Source organism: Homarus americanus, unplaced genomic scaffold, assembly GCF_018991925.1.
Source record: "Homarus americanus isolate GMGI-L3 unplaced genomic scaffold, GMGI_Hamer_2.0 scaffold49667, whole genome shotgun sequence".
In the NCBI taxonomy this organism is placed as follows: Eukaryota; Metazoa; Arthropoda; class Malacostraca; order Decapoda; family Nephropidae; genus Homarus; species Homarus americanus.
Window position 1 is genome coordinate 3,669,716 of NW_024738608.1, and position 21,522 is coordinate 3,691,237.

At 39.4% G+C, this 21,522-nt stretch overlaps 1 pseudogene; it reads right to left on the reverse strand.

Annotated features, from left to right (window-relative positions):
- Nucleotides 1-21,522, reverse strand: part of LOC121874137 — a 56,802-nt pseudogene that overhangs the window by 17,217 nt on the left and 18,063 nt on the right.

The following is a 21,522-nucleotide window of genomic DNA, read 5'->3' on the forward strand; positions in this document are numbered from 1 at the left end:
AAAGAATTCAGAGGAGAATGACAAGACTAATCCCGGGCATTAGGAACCTTGAGTATAGAGACAAGTTAAAGCATCTTAATTTGCACTCCCTCGAGAGACATAGAGCGAGGGGCGACCTGATAGAGGTGTATAAATGGAAGTCAGGGCTAAATAAAGGGGACATTACAAAGGTACTCACACTATCCAACCAGGAGCGAACTCATAACAATGGTTTTAAATTAGACAAATTTAGATTTAGGTGCGAAATAGGTAAACACTGGTTTGGAAACAGAGTAGTGGATGAATGGAACAAGTTACCAAATATCATCATTAACTCGAATACGCTGAATAGCTCCAAACATAGGTTGGATGCTTATATGAGCAATAGGGGTTGGGTGTAAACGGGACTGCCCAGTATGGGCCAATAGGCCCACTGCAGTTTCCTCCATTCTTATGTTCTTATGTAGTGTACACGGCCACACCCTACTAGAGTCGGAACCCTGTGCCTCATTTCGTCTTGTCGATCACATGTTGGCGACAAAATGTACGCTAGTGTGGCCACACTCTTATAATGTTCTTTTGTACCATGCAGTACTCTACACACTATGCTGGCCAGGCTCACTGGTCCATAATAATTCGTGGAATGGCGATTGCCCTGCTTGAATATAGGACTTACATAAGCCATTTTCCAGTCACTGGGGACCTTTTGCTTAGTGGCTGGAAGAGACTAAAGACTGAATTATCCAAGTGTAACTATTTTTTGACATGTTCAAAAATGAAAACGTAACAAACTGACCTTTTTCTTAGGATTTTTTTCTGACTTTACCCAAGACTCTTTTCTGAATTTTTTCCCCCATTACTTTTTTCTTGTGACCCTTTTCTGTGACTTTTTTCTATGATTTTTTCCCTGTGACCTTTCTTGCCGAGAATTTTTTCCGACTTTTTTCTTATGACTTTTTTTCCTGTGGCCTTTTTCAAACATTCCTCAAAGTACCAGAAGCAGGTAAAGTATATTCAAAGTTGACATTGATAAAGAAGGTCGTTCAGATATCTAGACGGTCCGTCCCTCGTGACGATCTTCAGGAGTGAAGTGCTTCCCCATCTGGAGTACTGTCACCCCATCGCTAGGGACTGTCAGTTGGTTGAAAATGTTCAAAGGAGGGCCACCAAACTGGTGCCTGCACTGCGGCACCTCAGCTACCCTGAGAGATTGGAGCGCCTGAACTTGCCTAGCTTATACTACAGACGGGCAAGGGGGGACCTAGTTGAGGTGTATAAGCATCTCAGGGGGCACTACTCAGTTGAGTGTCCTTACTTGGAGCTGGCGGATGCTCGCCCCACAAGGGGTCACAGCTCAAGATTGAAGAAGCCGCAAGTCCAGAAAACCGTGAGGGCAAACTTTTTCGGAGTGAGGGTTGTAAACTCTTGGAACAATCTACCAGAGAGTGTTGTGACGGCACCGAGTGTGAGCTCTTTCAAGAGAAGGCTTGACCAACACTGGAGCGGGTTCAGGTACATTCAGGAGCCGGTGCATGCCCAGTATTTGCCAACAGTGCGTGACAGAGACGTGACCAATCGCCCGGGCGGCTAGTGAGCCGATCTTTTGGTGAAGAATATAAATGAAAAGAGACGTGACCGATCGCCCAAGCGGCTAACAAGCCGATCAGTGGCGAAGAGGATAAAAAAAAAAAAAATAAATAAATAAATAAATAAATAAATAGGGAAATATTTGGGTTCCATAATCATAAGTCTTGTAACAGAATAATTATGTTGCCACTTACTACTCTCATTAACACAAATGACAGACCACTTATGTAAGGGGTTCCCTCACCTTCATGTATGTACAGTATTGAGCAAGTAATACACAAAAGGAACTAAGACATATGATAATCTCATGGGCATTTTCACATTAGCCAAAATCAGTTAATTTTTCTAATAATGACATACCATTTTGTGGCTCCTCTGAGATGGTTGGTGTGGCGGGAGGAGCAGACAGCGACGCCACCTTGTCCAGCAAGTCGCCACACACACCCAGGCTTGGGTCCACGATGAAGTCAATAAAGCCTATTGTAAAAAGAGCAAGTTTCACCGTGAGTGTATCCTCAGTTATATTCCTGTGTGCATTATAAAAAAAATAAACAAATAAATAAAAACAATGTTATTACTGCACTACAACAACCAGTCTTTAACCACTTAAGTACAGGATCCCTTTGTGCTAAGTAAAATCATTGTCATTAGCCAAACTGGATACTAAAAGTGGCATCTACATAGTGAAGGGCTTAACAAGGTTAGTAATTACACTAGTCATCAACAATGTAAACATTATAAGATATACTGTAGAACTCACTGTGAAAACAATTTATTTTTTTGGAAGTTCAGCATCAGTACACATATTCAAGAAAAGAGAATATTCTCACCAGACTATTGTTCCAGTCACAAGGTGGGAACTCATCAAATGACATGTGACACAAGGTAATTGTTTTAATCACAGTTGGAGGGATCTCTTAGGAGTTTGGCCACAAAGAGGGAACTCACCAATCTGACTCTCTGCCACTAAGGTGTTGTTGCGGTCACAAAGTGGGGAGTATGGAAGGCCTAGTTCCCGCTCTTTATCGCCCTGCCTGAAAAACTCCTCCAGGAGCTGCTTTGTCCACCGCTCGTGAAGATCCCAACTTTTACTTGGGTGTGAGATGTCACAGCAGTGGAGGACTAGTGACAATGCTTTCGCTTTGTCCAAACTGCTGAGAATGAGAAAAAGGAAAAAGAAATTATCATCCTGTGATACTTGTAAGTTATTTAGAATACTGTATGTTGCAATAGGGAGAGAGAGTATGAAGGGGTTAGTTAAATGCAAGCCAGGTCACTAACTGAGGAATAAGAGTCCATTAAATTATAGAGACGACAAACTGTGGGAGAAAAACTGTGCATGAAGGTGGATGACGAAACAAGATGAAGAGTCTTACTGATAATTCAATATGTCATAAACCAAAAATTATAAACATTCTATGTCATGTGGAAATCGTACTAGATGCATTAGAAATAAAATAAGTTTACAGAGTTGAGAACAAATTATAGACGGTCTTAAAGAAACCAATTTCTTGAACTGCCAAATACGTTATTTGATTAATTATTGTTAATTAATTACCGATAATTACAGCAAAAATCTGAGTACCGGACCACCTGAGTAACTAACAAATCAAATAATGATATGAATCTTGGATATTTTTTTTATGGTCAAATTATCTCTTGGTCACTAAATATTGTTTATGAAACAACCTTGTACGGACGATGTGGTCCCACCGCATCTAACATATTCCTTCATGGAAATAAATAACCATATTTAAACGAGGCAGTTTGACAACTTGGGTTATATGCCACCCAATTAAGCACAGTTCTGGCTCAAGAGGTAAAATAAATAATGCAAGGCAAAAACACAAATAATAAATAGCATAAATTTCAGGTGTCAAACAGTCAATGGAACCCACCATGAGTCATCACAATAGGAGAAGCCTCTCTATTTAAAAAACACAGAAGACGGCTGTGTATGGCCAATGTGGAGGCGCGCAACAAACAGTCTCCCAGTGGTGCGGCAGTCCCTGATATCGCAGGCACCCAAGCAGGGAGAGATCATCGCCCGGAAACATTTGTTCGATGGCATCCACCTGCATTATAACTCAAGCGGATGCTTATCTTGGATGGTAAGGTGGAGGAGAAAGATGAAAGAGTAGCAGATGTGCTGGCCTCATCCGCCAGGACTAAGCCACTACAGGGATAAGTCTGAGGACTAAGTTAGTGGCTTTGCGAGTGGGTGTAGGAGCACCGTTAATACCGTTACAATAGATTGCAACAACTATCTGTACATACTTTGAGGGAAACAATATGAGACCATGGACGATAAATTTTGGCGATATATGAGGCTGTCACCCCTAGTCGCATGGAATTTTGGAAACCTATCGACCCCCCACCCTGCCTAGATAGTAGTTTGGCTTCTGTACAAATTGATTCTCGGTGTCGCGGCAACAGTTAAGCCAAGCCCTTGTGTTGAATAGAACCTGTGCATATGAATACCCCTTGACTTGGGGCTGATTTCAGTGCTGTGTTTCTGGCTTCAGCAAACTCCTTTGTCTCTCATGCGGGATATGGAATATCTCTATCTCGAGCCTAGTTGATCACATTCACTAGAAAGAGGTCAGTCGCCTCACTAGGGAAAACAGCAGACCCGGACCAGACCTTTCTGACCCTCATAGGCCTTACCACAGCTAACACTTAGGAACACCAGCGCAACTTGACCAAGTATGGCAAGACATATTAAATATCCAACCAATGGAAGCATCGTCTAGGTTTGGATCTGGTTTTCACGCAAAGGAGCACGCTCTCCAGCAACCATGATAGAGGTTGGAGATAAAGAAGTCAGTAGCCAATAACAGAGTTGGTGTAGTGTTAAAAACGCCATTCTCTTTCTTGCACAACCTGTCCACTTTCACCACTTTCTGGACTCAGGGCACTGAGTGACCCAGGGGCAGCTCTGAAATGCCACCCCTCAACACTGCTTAAGTTTCTATATGAAGTACAGGAGACTGGGAGTACCAGGTACCTCAGACGGGGGTGCAGAGTTGAAGCACTATATCAAGGGGAAGGAGACTTCCGAGGAGACTACCATCTTAACTCAGTGGATATTTTAGGTTCTCTTCCTACAAATTATTTACTACTGGCTTTGTAGACATGAAATATAATCCCAGAGTCCCGTACAAGCTTGCCTTCTATGGTATGGAACACTAAATATTTAGAAAAATCACCTTTTTGAACACACCTGGTAGATTTCCTGGTAAAGCATTAATGTGGATTATCATCTAGACAGCCCCCTGCAGCTCTTATACTTGGGTATTGTTGGGACCCAGTGCCCTTTTTTCATCTGATAAAGCTGTGTGTAGCAGGTACTGGCATCAGAGGAGGTCAGGGGATTGGTGGGGTCATCAGGAGTAGTGGGGAAATATCGTGGGTAACCACCAGGTGGCAAAGATGGCAGTTCTTAGACCATAGGAGTGCCAGGTACACAGTACATCTTGCCCTGCAACCACAGTGACTAGATGGAAGTCTACTTGGCCGGGCCCAACCTGGCTGCCCATCTGGCTGAGATAAGGACAGGGGTATGTTTCTAGCCCTGAAGAGCACAGTCAATGTCGCGATAATAAGCTCAACATCAGGATTCCCGTCTCCCAGCATTACATACTGATATCGCATAGAAAAAACACATGGGGGTATTCGAGGCTGATGGTCTGGGCTGGGGATGATGCTGCCGATGCGGCTCCTACTCAAACTGGCAACCCCATGAGAATAGGAACCATTTTGTCTAGACCCTCCTGGTGGGCCTGGGAGGGAAGAAGGAGGGTCAAGCCCCCTCTGGTGATGGCGTCTGGTATAATACATCACACGTTTTCAGCCAATTTGAGCTTTTCTCTGGAAGAAATTGAAAAATATTGACAATTTAAATGGTAGGATCGGTCTATATTTGTGGTAAAATATGAGAGCTATGGTCCAGAAACTTACAGGCTGGCATAATTGGCATTGGAGCAAAAGTGGTTAAAGTTTAGATTTTGTTACATTTCATAAGGTTATTCCTTTACATGCTAGTTATGAATCTGAACAGCTGATGCACGTTGCAATAGAATTGAATTAATTAATGGCCCTGGTAATTACAACAAATTGTAGATTGGCCCAAAACTATTACTGGTATAAATGTAGTTTTCAGTACACCTATACATTTTACCATGAATAGATCAGCACCGACTTAAATCTGGTGGCACAAAAGCTTCCACCATTAAAAAACATAAATATATCATTATATCACAGTACAGTATTTATATAATGGATGAGGGTTCATTAAAATAATATTATAATTCGGTGAGACCTCTATAAATGACCAGTGATGTGCCTAGTGGCTACACTCATCACTACATGAGCCATAGTAATATAAGACTTCATGTTTACACATTGATATTCAATCAATGTAGGATGCAATTTATTGTTTCTTCTAAACTGATAAAATACTTCAAACGCAAAGCAATAAATCTATAAATTACCAGGTCGACAAAATTGTGCCTTGAGATCTGGAGAAACTACATAAAAATAAAATATAAACTAAAGGTGGAGAAAAGAGGCAATAAACCACACACCAGGTCCTGTAGGGACAACATAATTCTTCATGACACTGTTCTGTTGATGTGATGACATCGCCAGTGGCCAGCACCATCTCTATCACGAGGGTCACGGGAACTCACGGTACTCCTCCCGAGACAGGTTCACCAAGGCGTTGTGTGTTCTTCTGCACTTAATAGTCTGTGGTCATAAGACTATCAGTTAATATACGCACTGTTAGATGAAGAATACAAAGTTCCACCTGCAAAAAAATTTTTTTATGTTAATTTAACTTGCTTTATGTTATGTTACATTATGTTATGTTATCTATTGGGTCAACTTCCTGATTCAATATTATGTAGTCGCTCATGATGTTTTACTGTACATACTTACTATCCATCTTACCAAATGCATATGTGTTCTTCACACATATACACATCCCCACAAAAGAGAAGAGCATGGAATAGGTTTCTTCATGCTATTGCAAACGTCATCTCTACATGAGGATGGGAAGCATGTGGAATTACCTGAGCTGCTGTGAACCATGGTGGTTCTCCAAGAACTACTTGCGATCATTGTACCCCAGGATGGCTGTTTCAGGGCCAGACATTACATCTCAGAAGTTTGTTGGTGGTGCCAGTGTGTACCAAATGGTCATGAATGAGAGCTGCCATCAGTGTTGCCAGAATCTCCCATCATTCATACTGGTTCTGGCTGGGAAAGTACTGACTACAAATAGTATACTTTAGAATAAAAATATGTAAATAATTAATCCTCTAGAGCCTCATGCCATTATTTACCTTTTTTTCACTTCACTAATCTCACTTGCAACCACCCTACTCACATAGTTACTGAGGTATATTCATTAACATACACAGTCCACTTCTGTCCACCGTTACATTCCCTTCAACAATCTAATATAATCTTCACATACTGATATGATTCCTTCATCACTCTAGCTAAACACTTCACAAACTCTTTCTGGGTTCTTAGTGATATATATTCATGGATTTACTCCACAGTCACTTATCTTAAATTCATTTCTCAGGGGTACAAAAATCTCAAAAGTTAGGAGAAAATGATGATCAGGGAAGAATAATTTTGCAACACGAGAGCAAAGCAGAAAGTAAGAAATGGGTAAACAACAAGCACAAATACACTACCCATACATACCCACGGTATGACTGCGTTCACATCAACAACTTATATTCCTGCCATAAAAATAAGAAGTCCTTTCTGCATGACTCTCAATGTTCTCATCAACACTCACTTGACTCATTGGGCAATAAACAGTGTATAAATTACCAGATTAAGTCAAAGATTATTAGCTCCACAAGCTTCTGGAAGAAATGGGAATATTCACCATGGGGCGGTCTGGAGGCATGTGGTGCATGGTCTGGAGGACGTCTGGCAGCATATGCGTTGTTATAGTAGGGTTCTTGTACTTGCAGTAGTTTCCACTTGTGTCAGGAATGTCTCCAGGGTGGCAGGGAGAGCATCTGGAGGGCATCATGGTCACATTAACAACCTAAACAGTACTGTACTGTGTATGTCACCCTTCTTAAAGCTGGAGAGTGAGAACTTGAACAACTGTGGTGTGTGTATTTCCTTTTAAATGTATGGAAAGATATACTCAAGGAGGAGGACATTTTCAAGGAACTGTAACAATATTGTTAGCACTATGTTGTCTTGGCCTTCATGGTGGCCAAGTCATCAAGAAGAATTTCTTTCCATAAAAGATTCACGTAACAACAAATAAATTTTTCATTTCCAGACCCCACACTACATCTGTATATAATCTACACCCAACATTCAAAAGTAGTGATGCACCTTTAGTGAAATTTCTAAATGACAATTGCCCAATCCTGGTTACTGTACCTACAGGGATATACTGTATATGAAAGGAAACTGACCTCTAGGAAAGTTTAAATACAATAAATTAATAAAAATTCAGTCAGTACTGCATTGCTTGATCAATGTCTGAGAGTATGTCACAAAGTTTATGTACCAATATACAGGTATCTGTCATAGCGAATGGGTTCCATTCCTGGGGATCACTCTGTATTGTATTGATAAATACAGAATATAGTACAACTCCTCCCGACTTATGGCGAGGTTAGGAACCGGCATCCAGGTAAATGAAAGTCGAAATAATTAGTAAATCCGAATCGCGTCAAATAATACATATAAAATCTAAAATGGGTCTCTTTTTCTTCTCAGCACCACAAAACACTCACTTTTTAAGCTTGCCAGCCATTTAAGAATTGAGTTACAAAACTAAAAATTTTGTCTGTGTACTGACTTTGGGGACTCAAAAATCGTAATTTGACCAAATTTGAGAATGCGACTGAGGCAGGTCGTGAAAGTCTTTGTGATTGATTTATAATCAGTCAAATTCAGAAATCCGAGGAGAGCCGTGTACTAAGGTATTGATCTGCCAGCCTCGGGACAGTCCAAGCTCAATGTAATGCTTGTTGAATTCTATCAAATAAACTTTCACTAACACTCCCGATAGACATACTATTACTAGTAGAGATCAAGCATAAGCTTCAGCAAATGGCCCTTCTGAAATAAGCACCTGACAACTGTGGGCTACTCTTGGTCAAAGTTGCCTGACTGTTTACTGCTGTCTCAACACACAGGAAACTGTACAGTATAGAGGATTCTTCCACAGTCTCGTGCACTGTATACCTACATTGTCTTTATTCATGCTGAACTTTGTATAACCGCAGTTTATAAACATAGTTATCAATTGTAAACCTATGTAATAACTACTGAATAAATATTATAATCATTATTACAAAATTTCATTATCATTAGTCTTCTTTCCTCTTTCAAGTGTTATCCTGGTGGCCCTTTTACACACACACACACACACACACACTCCCATAATTCACTTCTCTGTAGCAGATGTGATTACTACTATGGTACAGTACAGTATTCTCTTTCACAGCAAGACCTCAATTGTGCATCATCTTTATCACCTTTACTTCACCGCCACAAAATCACCCAAGGTCCTTCCTTGCCCATCATCATATTCCTTGTCCTTCACAGTACAGTACTCAAAACTTACTTTAAATTTGTGTAAAAGGCCATAGCGGTTCAGTAACTCATATGCCAGGCAGCGGAGGCGGGAGTGTGTTATTACTGCGCCTCTTGTAGCTTCCACATCAAATTGCCAGTCATCTACACTCTGTAATGACATGACTGTATCTAAGACACTTTACTATACTGCTTGGGGAAGGTAGTATCATTATTATTATTGCTTAATATTCAGGGTATTATCCAGGATATGGTGATAATAAACACCCTGAAATAAAAATCTGATGGGTTTGTTGCCTATCTTGGTCGAATGCTTTACTGTGTACTATTATTTGTACAGTACAGTCACAAAGTCTGTTCGAACCCGCGAACCACGAGATTCAGACTAGTGAACCAGAAGCAGTAGACACTGATACATTATTCTGTCCATAAATGGCAGTTCAAGTCTTGAATCTCCAGTTCCATGATAGAACAGGATTTCAAACCATTCATTATCATTTATCATACTTTGTCTTGGTGGTTTTACACATATAGTATATATATATATATATATATATATATATATATATATATATATATATATATATATATATATATATATATATATATATATATATATATATATATATATATATATATATATATATATATATCATTGTTTTTATCATTGGCATTAGGATGTAACCCTTAACCTGATGTGTCTAACTCACTTCACTTAGCTAAACTATCCTAACATGACTGTACACACTTCACCTTAACCAGCAGCCATCGTCCACATTGTTGTTGACACAGGCAACCTCAACTTTCCTAACAGCCACAGCTTAATCTAATCCAGCCACAGCAATCTAATCAACCTACAACCGGCCCACAGTGGCCTAACCCAGCCACAACTTGGCCTAACCTATCTAGCAACCTGAAGCCTAACTCTAGCCAAACCCTAATTTGACCTAACTAAAATCTCCACCTAAACAGACCTTAACCTAACTCACCTTCACACAGCAATAAACCTTCCTTTTATCCCACATGATCATATCTTCCTTCTACTGACCCACATTGTGACCTGTGGCACTGACCTGTAACTGAAATGGTGCTCCTGGCCTATTAACCTAATTCCGTAACACCTGTGGACAGTAATAACCTGTAACTTAACAGCCGACTACATGACTCTCTGTGATCTTGTCTCCGGGACAGACATCCGCTCCTGACCTCGGCTGATAATAACACTGTTGAAAACTTCAATGTTTGACCTCTTAATATTAACCTGTAAGTGATACCGGTGGCCTTTTGTAGGGATCTTTGTGACCTCTGGTGGCAGCTTCTGGAGGAAGATGGTGGAGGAGAAGCGATGATGGATTCTCTCCTGAAGATCGTACGGATGGCGTTTACCACCGACCTGCCGAAGGGACATCTTAGTGATGATCTAATAACATAACACACTGATGCAAGTGAGATGATGATGTAAGTGATGTAATGTTGTGTAAGTTTACTTTTGGACAACTGGGATCTTAGAAATTTGGGTAAATTTTACTTGGTTTTCTCACAGAAATCGAAGTTGAAACTACGTTTTCGATGGCTTTTGAGTGTTATGAAGTTTAACCTTAATTTTGGTTCAGTCAATAGTTTCTCAGGGTAAATTTTCTTTTAGCACGTTCACTTGTAGCAGGTTAAATATATTTTTTCTAGTGTATTTGTGTGCTGAGACCGTATATGACCTTCTTTTGGCGGAAATTAACGGGTTTTTTGGCGTTTCTTTTCGTTTGACGTTTTCCGAAAAAAAAGTGCTAGCGACTAACTAAATACACAATAAAACACTAGAAAAACAATAACCTAACCTAACTTCTTTTGGCTCATAGTGGAATCTTATTTCTTTATTAGTGGCCTGGTTCTTGTTCATGGTTGCATTCTGGGGATTCTTACCGCGTCATATGTTTGGTCTTTCGCGTTACATGTATTACCTCAGTCTTGCTCTTGAGTACACTTTACTGGGGTTGGAAGAACACCCATGGTGAAAAATGCTATTCTTTTCTGTTTTTTAAAAACTCTCAATCAGCTCCATATCTTTGGTGGTGCTGCAGACTTTGGTGGCACTGAACTTTTGAATTTCAAAATAGAGACCAAAAGAATGCGGGTTTGATTGGGCCAAAAATACCGCAATTAAGCAAAAAACATTTTTAATCGGTTTCAAAATAAAACGCTTATTGGCCGTGACGTGTACAGGACCGTGATGATTCATGAAGGGGAAGTGTTGGAGGAGGCAGACGATAGTGTTGAGGTTAATGGGAAGAAAATAGAAAATATTTTGGAGAGCTATCTCCGTTATTATACATTTCCGCGTTGATATAATAGATGAAAATTATCTTATAATTAGACGTCTTATTCCGAATATGATAATAGATTAGTGGTAAAATTAGACAGTGCTACAAGAAAATACCTTTCTCAGAATCTAAGTTTATATAAAGCATAAAACCACCGGAAAAATAGTTTTGTTACATGCCTGACCTGGCCTAACCTTTATAACCTAACCTAACTAACCTAATCTAACTGGAGGTCACAGTCGTTCGATGTTCTGGGTTTTGTGTGCATACGTGTGAACATACATAAAAAAATGTTAAATATCTCACTTATACGTAATTATGCTAGAATGCATTGAGGAAAGTGTCTTAAGTTGTCAAAATTACCGCTCAACTAAAATTCACGAGAGATTCATTTTGTATGAATTTTGAAAAATTTTCATACATAATAAATAAGTGCCTGTACATCACGTGACTTAACTTGCCCAAATACCACTGAAAAGTGTCAATTACTGATTACAAGTATAAATTTCGGGAATCGTTTAGTGAACAGGTGAAATAATTACCGAAATTTTATCTTCTGTGACGTTTCCCTCTACAAATGACCTCTGAAGCCTCCCTCGGCATGTGTCGTTTGCCAGGAAGCGTAACAGGTGTCTTTGAGATTGTCTGACTACTGGCTCCAATGGTTTTAAATCCTATTTGATTTCCTGGATGGACGAAACTGGTAATACCTAGTGGTGATTGAAGTGATGTGGAGGAGCAATATGGTGGTTTGATACGATGACAATTGATGCAATAATGATGTAACTTTTGACGTAAGAATGAGGAATGACACAATAATGATGCAATAGTATCCATCAGTGAACGTTATTATTAATTGACTTAACATAAGAACATAGAACATAAGAAAGTGGGATACTGCAGGGAGCCGACTGGCCCTACAGGGCAGATCCCTTTCACACCTATCACCTATCCCAGCACTTCCATGTGCCTATCAACTTCGTCTTAGGCTCCCTAGCATCCCCGATCCTACTATAGCACTCAGTAAGCCTATTCCCATATCACAACTCTATTACCAAAACCAGTGCTTGCCTATATCCTTTCTAGATGGAATTTATCTAATTTAAGCCATTTTGTTCTAGTTATTTCGTTATTACTGTGGGCTTCAGAACATCTTCATTTTACCCTTATTAATCCCCTTACCTGTACCTCTATCACCTCTCCCCTAACTACGCCTCTCTAATATGAATGTAAGCTAAGCTTTTCAGTCTTTCTTCTATGGAAGGTTTCTAATAATATATAGGATCATTTTGTCATTCTTCTTGTACTCTCTCAAAAAGAATCTATGTCCATTCACATAATGAGACACCCAGAACTGAACCACATAATCCATGTATTGGCCTCCTAATGCTAGAAATTAAGTTTCAGATAACGTCAGCAGTTCTGTTACTCACAGACCTAGATGTGAACAAGAATCCTGTTTGCCTTGTTGCAGACGCTAATACATTGCTGCAGTTTCAGGTCGTACTAACAAATACCCTAGATCTTTTCTAAACTAGGTTTTCTATTTCACGTGTTACCTGGTTTATAGCAACGTTTGTATTCGTCTTCCCTATCTGTAGTACCTTACGTTATCATTATTGATTCATTTGCCAGTCTACTGACCACACTCATGTATGGTATCTAGATCTCTTTGAAGGTATTCAAAGTCACTGTCTGAATTATCTATTCTCCCATTTTTGGTATCATCTGCAGAGTTACTAATCTACTAGACCTTTCATCAAGATCATTATTAATGAATATAACAAACAACAGGGCCTAATACAGATCCTGGGAACTCAACTTTTTGACCCGCACCCCCAGTCTGACTTTAATCCATTTATACTGACTCTTTGTTCCTGCAGTTAACCATATTTAATCATTTAATACTGATCACCTATTCCTTGACCTTCTCTGTATATCAATCTCTCATGAGGACTCTATCAGATGCTACAAGTCGTGAATTATATCATATGACTTATCGTATCCGCTTCAAATACTTCTGAAAAAGCTAAGCAAATTTGGCAGAGACAAGAGCGTCCTAAGGTGAACCGTGCTGAGGAAAGAATGAATTAAGTTGGATGTTTCCAAGGTGACTACGATTTTGTGGCAAATAATTGACTCTAGCAACTTGCCTATGATTGAAGTGAAGACTAATGGGACGGTAATTTGATGCTATTGATTTTGCGCTTGCAATCAGATTTACATTTACGAGTTTCCAAGCTACGGCACTGGGCCCGATTCATGACTTGATAAATAAAACTGCTAATGGATTACTCAACTCTTCTCTACATTCTTTTTAATATTCAGCATATACTGTCTGGACCAGACGATTTATAGACTTCAGTTTGTGAGCTAGCGCAGCGTATTACTAGTAATAACCAGTATTCATCAACATATTTTCTTTAATAATTATATACCCCTTGAAACTTCTGGAAACTGTGCTAGGTTTCCATTTGTGAATCTGAATAATATTCTTCAACGTGCACTACACATTTCTAACTCATCATCAGTCATTTCTCCTGTCGTAGTTTAAGGGGACCTATTATTATCTCTAACCTTTGATTTATACAGTTGATAAAAAGCTTGGGTTATTTTTCGATTAGTTTACTACCTTGATTTCATAATTTCTGCTGCTTTCCTATTTCTGTTTTACCTGTCTTGTGAGTTCTGATAGTAACAAGTAAGTGATTTTTCGCCTTTCTTAACTTTTCTATATACTCCTTTCTTTTTCTGAAATCTAGGAGTCTATTATTCCATCATTTGTTGGTTCCGTATCGATCTGAATTTTCTTTTAGGGATGTGTTTATTTTTGGAAAGTATTGATTGTCTGTCTAAATTGTTCATAATGGCTACTAGAATTAATTCGAGTTATCAAATCGGGATCAAGGCGGTACCTTCTTCTACCATCCCATATTATGTTAAAATATGGCTATGATCCTGTTTCTAGTTCATCTCCAATCCCAGCATCTTTTGCTAAATTTTTCATTATTACTGAGAACTAAATGAAGTTGTTAGTATTTCCTCTAGTGGGCAAGTTTTTATGAATTATTATAAAAACTATCCTCTACTTCTAGAAAATCTTTAGATTCACTATAAGCTAAGTTAATTTTTAATCTATCTGCCTGAAAGTTGAAATCGCCTAGAAGGCCATACATTGTTTCTATCAAATTGCAATAACTTTATTTCCTCCACAGCAATTTACTGTCGTTCCTACTCAAATTGAGTGGTCTATATACCTTTACCAATGACTCACAGTTCACTGCCTCACCAATCTCTACCCCAATCTTTCATTGTCACTATTTGTTTTTAATATTTGATTTGTGCAGCTTTTAGCATTTAGTATGCACTGCTACTGCCACCTCTCAGCCCCTTCTGTCAAATTTAACGTTCTCTCCTGGAACCATATTCTGCTAAAAATACTTGCATTTGAATTTATCCATGTTTCGTTATTTGCAATTATATCTATGTTCTCCTTTACTATAGCCCCCAACTTATATCACCTGCCTACACCCCAAGAAATTTAGGAGCAGCGACAAGTACCCAAATACTTTCATTGTCGTAATTGTTTTGATTTTATTGCAGCTTTTTTAATGACAACCTGATATACCGCTTACACCGCCACCTCTCCTTCCCTATCTGTCAAATTTAAATATATATCCTGAATATGAAATTCTGCTAAAAACGCTTGCTGTTTGAATTTATCCATGTTTCCGTTATTGCAATTATATCTATGCTCTTTAATAACAGCCCCAGCTTATATCACCTGCTTACTACACACCCAAAAATTTAAGACGAAGACAAAGGATAAAACACATTCTTTCATGTCGATAAACATGTATCTTCATGTCGATAAAACATGCATCTTTCACGACTGTTATGGTCAATGAGCCTGATTGGCCCTATCGTCTCCCCAGAGCGTTACACATTCTCCTTCCTGGATATTTATATGATTTAAAAGACTCCAAGATAAGAGGCTAATTATATAATTGAAGTCAAACCATTTTATAATGTCAATTATAGTTTGATATGACTGCTACCTTGTGTTCACACTAGATGGGATGGAGACAAAAAAACTCACAATGTGCTTGTATACATATTGTATTGATGTACAATGCAGTTTGCTGGGAAGTGGCAGCATGGTTACAAGCGTGGGAGAGAGCTGGTTGGTGAGGTGCTCAGAAGAGGACCAGCTTGTGGGTTGCTAATGTTCTCCGGCGGGGAGCGAGGCCGCCAGGCAGGAGCGGAGGAGGGTGTTACTTGATGTGGCAGTAGGTAGAAAGAGAGGTAGGTCACCGAGGTCAGGTCTTTAGCAAGCGGGAGTAGCGTGGCAAAGAAGCTTGACCTCCGTCATAAGGCGGCGCTGGTTGAACCAGGCAACAGAGGCATACACTGGGGAATTTGCGTCGGCTACTCAGCGACAAACAGCGTTTACAGGGAGGTATCCACTACAACCCCTTCCTTTTACGGCATGGTACTTATGTATATGTGGGTGTCCAGGCGCTCAGAATTTTTTTTTAGAAAATGTATGCAAGACAACGCAAAAACGCTAATGTGACGTCCGGTTTAAGTTAGCTTTAAAGACGATATGCTGGGGTTGTAATCTTCAGCTAATCTCATATAATTATTTAGTGGATATAGTTTTAGATATTGGCATAATACATTGTCTAATGGTAGACCCTTCTGCCATGACATCACAAAAAATGTATCAAGTCCAGGTTGCGATTTGACTTTCGCCTCATTTAAACACAATTGCAGGATTTCAATTGTTTTCTCTTACTATTGACAACACAACATATACTCAAAACTATTGCTTCACTAATGATCTTTTTATAATTTATCATGGTTATTATTTTGTAATTATTATTTTAATTTTACTTGTTATTATTTTTACAATTTAATTATTATTATTATTATTAGTGTATTATTATTTTATTATATTATTATATTAAAAAACAATTAGATAACAGCTGCCCCCCAAAAATAACACTAGGTGGACTGCCTTGCTTATGGCCATGTTCACCCCTTAAGAAAAAACTTTTGGACTCCCTCCTTTTAATATTCCTGGATCCGCCCCCTTAGCCCCAAGATCTGTTTTTTAAATCTGACCAATATCAGGTTATTTGGAAGTCATATAACTTGATATTAGGATACTCCAAATAAATAGTAATTAATTTTACCATACAAAGGAATTACTACAATACTGCATTAAAGAAAAAGTATTGTAATTTTCTGATGAAAATCCGAACCCTGATCCCCCTGGATTCGCCCCCCAACTGTGTGAGCATACATAGGCTATCCCATGAAGATTACGCCCGATGGCGTCGGTGTTTGAGAATAATAGCCAAAACAAGTGACGTGAGAGACAAAACACGATAAAAAACAAACAGATGTGATTACAAGGACTTTACTTACCTTTACAGATCACAGAAAAACTCCCTAATAAAAACCAGAGGAAACTGTCTAATGATAATCATTTGAGGAAGCAAAACTGAACTGACACACCACAAAGGAGAAAATATTCACCAAACACAGTAACCCGTGAAGAAACTAAGTGAAATAGGACTCACCTGAACCTTGGCTCTCGTCATTCTTCCTCGCAGTGGAGAGCTGGCGTGAAGGTGGAGGCAGCCACTCTCACTCCGGGGCACATCAGGCCTCTACCTCAATAACTCGTCTTCATCCTCCCTACCCAACGCCCTGCTGAGAGACAGTCACCAGAGGTCACCATTCAGTACTCAAAACATCCACAAAGTCAGAAATCAATCAATTCAAGTCTTATGGAGGATATTAACATATACAAAAATACCTGAATGTCACCTGAGGCACGGAGATAGGCCGTCCTCCTGTTAATTAACCCACCTGTTGAGAAAGACAGAAATACCAGGCCTGTGTGTACTTCAATACCTACATGTCTGACGTGGTTTGCCGCGTTGGGGGGAGAAACATTATGAGAACATAACACTGGCGCTATAAACAACAAAAAGTGATACAGCTGATAGAGGCTGCCTGATAGACGACAGCCAAAGGAAAGCCAGTTAACGGAAATAAAGTCACAAAATTACTACCTGGCGATAAAAGTTACATTATATTTAAATATTTAATAAGGTACAAAACGAAATTTAAAAGTGGTTAAGTTTATCTAAATACTGTAGATGGATCAGATAATAACCAAATGAAAAATCTTACACAATAAATTTTTACTAAATTAATTCGGTACAACAATAATAATGGGATTTTTCTTCAGGCGATTTTTCTAATCATATTTTCTCAACAGCCACAACTCACACGTATACTTTAAAAGCGAGGGACAGAATAACCAAGAATCTCCAGCAGCACACTAGTCAAGTCACATCAGGTCACCAAAACAAACGTGTGACAGATGACTCAAATAATAAACTACACAACATGGAGAGAAAATTTACACAGAGACAATACCTGAACTGACAGGTGTACAGAGTTCCCTGAGCTGCTCAGGTGTGAGGGAAGAGGTGACATTAGAAGCCATAGTATTGTGTAATATAACCAACAAGCTGAATGTAATGAAGGAAAGCACAGATATTTTTTGATAGAACCAAAAGTACTGTACTGTAGACACCATTGAAGTTGGATACAATGAAGGCCACTTTATTTTGACCAATAGTTGTTTTTCATACTTCAATCAATGGCTGATTTTCCTTTATAACTTCAATCAATGGCTGATCTTCGTAAGCTCGACCAATGGCTGCTATTATCATTTATAGTTCAACTCAATAAATGCATCTGGTAATAAGAGTCGTCACCAACATCTATAATAAGACAAAAGTCCATAAAGACGCACACTAGAGACATTAGATAACCTCATGCTGCCAAGGCTGACACGGCAGGTTAATGTGTTCTAACTACAGTAGCCAAGTCACACACTATTTAAAGCGAAAAATCTACCATTGTGTTCAAACTTACAAATACACACACACACACACACAATATAACTACCTAAATTAAGAGCTGAAAATTTGAGAGTAATCAAGCATATACTTTCTGGTGTTGTTCATCTAGGTGGTGAGAGTGGGCGTGCTGGTCGTGTCTCCATGGTGTTCTGCAGTCGACAACAGTGAACATCCACACTACAGCATAAATGTTTACGTCAGGTGTTTTACATATAAGAAACGAAAGGAGAAAAGAACAAAGAATGGAATGTATAATGAATGCGTAACAAATCCCCGTGATGTTATGATGAATGTAACGCAAAAAAAAACAAATTCAGTCACATAACAAGGAAACGAAGAGTAACAATAAAATAATACCGTAACATACAGAACGTGACTAACAGTGAATGAATCCTAACGCTGTATAGTAAATATATAATGTAAATACAAAACCCAATTACATAAGTGAACGTAATAAAACACCTAACCAAGTAACATAATATAAACACGAAATATGTGAGTGAGAATAAAGAATTTAATATTGTATACCACGAACAAAGGAACAAAAATGCGACGCGTAGGTTAAGCAGCACGGTGGTTCAGTGGTAATTTCGCTCACATGGGAGGCCTGGCTGATTCCCGGCCGATGCATACACTTTTTGGACGTAACGAGGAGGGAAGCCATTTTCACTTCTAACAACCTCACGAGCAATATATATATATATATATATATATATATTTCACGTAAATCCACAATGAAAATGTGATATATATACCTTAGCTATGGCTCAAGACATTCAGGCAAACACGAAAGACGAAAGTATGTTGTATTTTCCTGTGATGGGCATATATATATATATATATATATATGTTGCCAGAGTTCAGTGCCAGGCCACAGCACAAAGTTCATAGTGTTAAGAGCCTATAGCAGAAATGGTGCCTATAGTTAGGTTTGCAAAAGTTAGGTTGGCCAGTAACAAAGTTTCAGGTAGAAAGCCCTTGTACCTGAAAGCTCATAAAGCAGAGTTCATAGTGCCAGAGTCTATAGTGACAGGTCTATAAAGCAGGCCTATAAAGTGCTAGGCTCATAAAAGAACTATAAAAGCAGAAAGCTCATAGCATAGGCCTATAAAAGCAGAGCTATAAAAGCAAAACAAAAAGCAGAAAGCAAAGTTTCATAAAAAGAAAGTTCATAAAAGCAAAAAACAGAAAGCAGAGCTATAAAGAAGAAAATAAAGTTTATAAATAGAAAGCAAAATGAAAGCCTATAAAAGAGTTTATAAAAGCAGAAAGCTCATAGTATGTGTTTATAAAGTAGGTTTAAAAATAGGTCTATAGATAGGGTTCATATAAAAGCAAAGTCTACAAAGCAGAGTCTATAGTGCCAAAGTCACAAAATAGAAAGACAGGCAAACTACAGACAGGCCCATAAAAGAGCCCATAAAAAGAAGCCTACAGCAGAGCTATAAAAGAAACAAAGCAAAACAAAAAGCAGCCAAAAAGCAAAAAAAGCAAAGCCTATTATATGTTTCATAAAAGCCTATAGATAGGCTATGCAGAAAGCAGAGTTTCAGAAAAGCAGAAAAGGAAAGAAAAAAAGGAAAGTTATAAAAGCAAAGTTTATAAAAGGAAAGCCAGAAAAGAAACAAAGCAGAAAGTCTATAAAAGCAAACAAAAAAACAAAGCAAATATCAGAAACAGAAAAGAAGCCACAGTACCAGAAAGGAATAAAACAGAAAGTTCAGTAAAAACAGAAACCTTGCAATGAAAGCTCATTAGTGGCGGCACAAAGGTTGACACTCACCAGTTGCTAATTTCTGAGATTACAATGCTGAGGGGAAGGGAGGGGAGCAAGAGGATTAGGCAAAGCCAAGGAAAGGAAGGTCAAGGAAAGTCAGGAAGAGCAGACGGTCAGGAGGAGGAGGAGGAAGAAGAAGAGGGGGAGAGGAGAGGAGGGGGGTAAGCAGCAGCCTGAAGAGAGGAAGAGGATGAAGAGAGAGGAGATAGTAGCATTTCCACACACACAGCCACTTTCCTAACAACATAACATTTATGCCTGTCTCAAACAACCCAAACATTCCACCAGATGCCACACTATTTCTGGCACTGGCAACACAGGCCACAAAGGCCAAAACAAAGATCTACAAAGGTCAGCAAAGATGTAAAGAGATAGTAACTCTGTGTGTGTGTGTGTGTGTGTGTGTGTGTGTGTGTGTGTGTGTGTGTGATGACCCCTTAGGATCAGCAGATGAGATCGTAACTAGAGCAGAACACTTAAAAACATTTAGATCCCCTTATTTTGCCTTCTCTCAAGAGGCGTTACAGCATCAACGTGTCGCCCTCCTCTGTTCCCCTAACTCATGTCTTCATCTTGTTCTCTGCCTCTCGCTCTTAATAAATGCAACCATAACCCCAATGCCTCCGCCCCCTTATCACTCGGTCACTGTCAGGAGAGAACTGAGAACGGCAAAGAAGGAGACAAAGATCTCGTCAGGTAGGTCTCAGGGGGACAATTACTGCCCAGCATCTGTCAGGCGTCACGGCCTCCCAGCCTGGAGCCCCATCCCACACGCCACAGATGATGGTTCAGGCCTCCAAACCAAGATGAGGTGTGTGTGTGTGTGTGTGTGTGTGTGTGTGTGTGTGTGTGGGGTGTGTGGGTGTGTATGTGTGTTAAAAGAACACAGGTACAGAAAACCCAGGTGTGTTGGAATACACACACTGGACACACACTGAAAGCTGTACCAAAACAAAGCATTCACACTTGACGAACACTTAGTAACTTTGCCCACACACACACACACACACACACACACACACACACACACACACACACACACACACACACACAAACATGCACACACACAAACAAAAACAATAGACACATAAAGCAACGACATGCTTTCTCTCAGTATTCATAGTTAACAATACCCTGCAGAAACAAAGCTAGAAATTGTAAGAGCTGTGAGTGGACAGCTGGAAGGTGATTGGTTGAGTGTAGGTGTGTGTGTGGGAGGGGCGGGAGGGGAGGCAGGGGAGGTGGGGGTGAATGAGGGAGAGGAGGAATGAATGAGTGTGTGAAGAAGGTAGTGAGGTGTGAGGGACAAGTGAGGCAGGGTAAATGA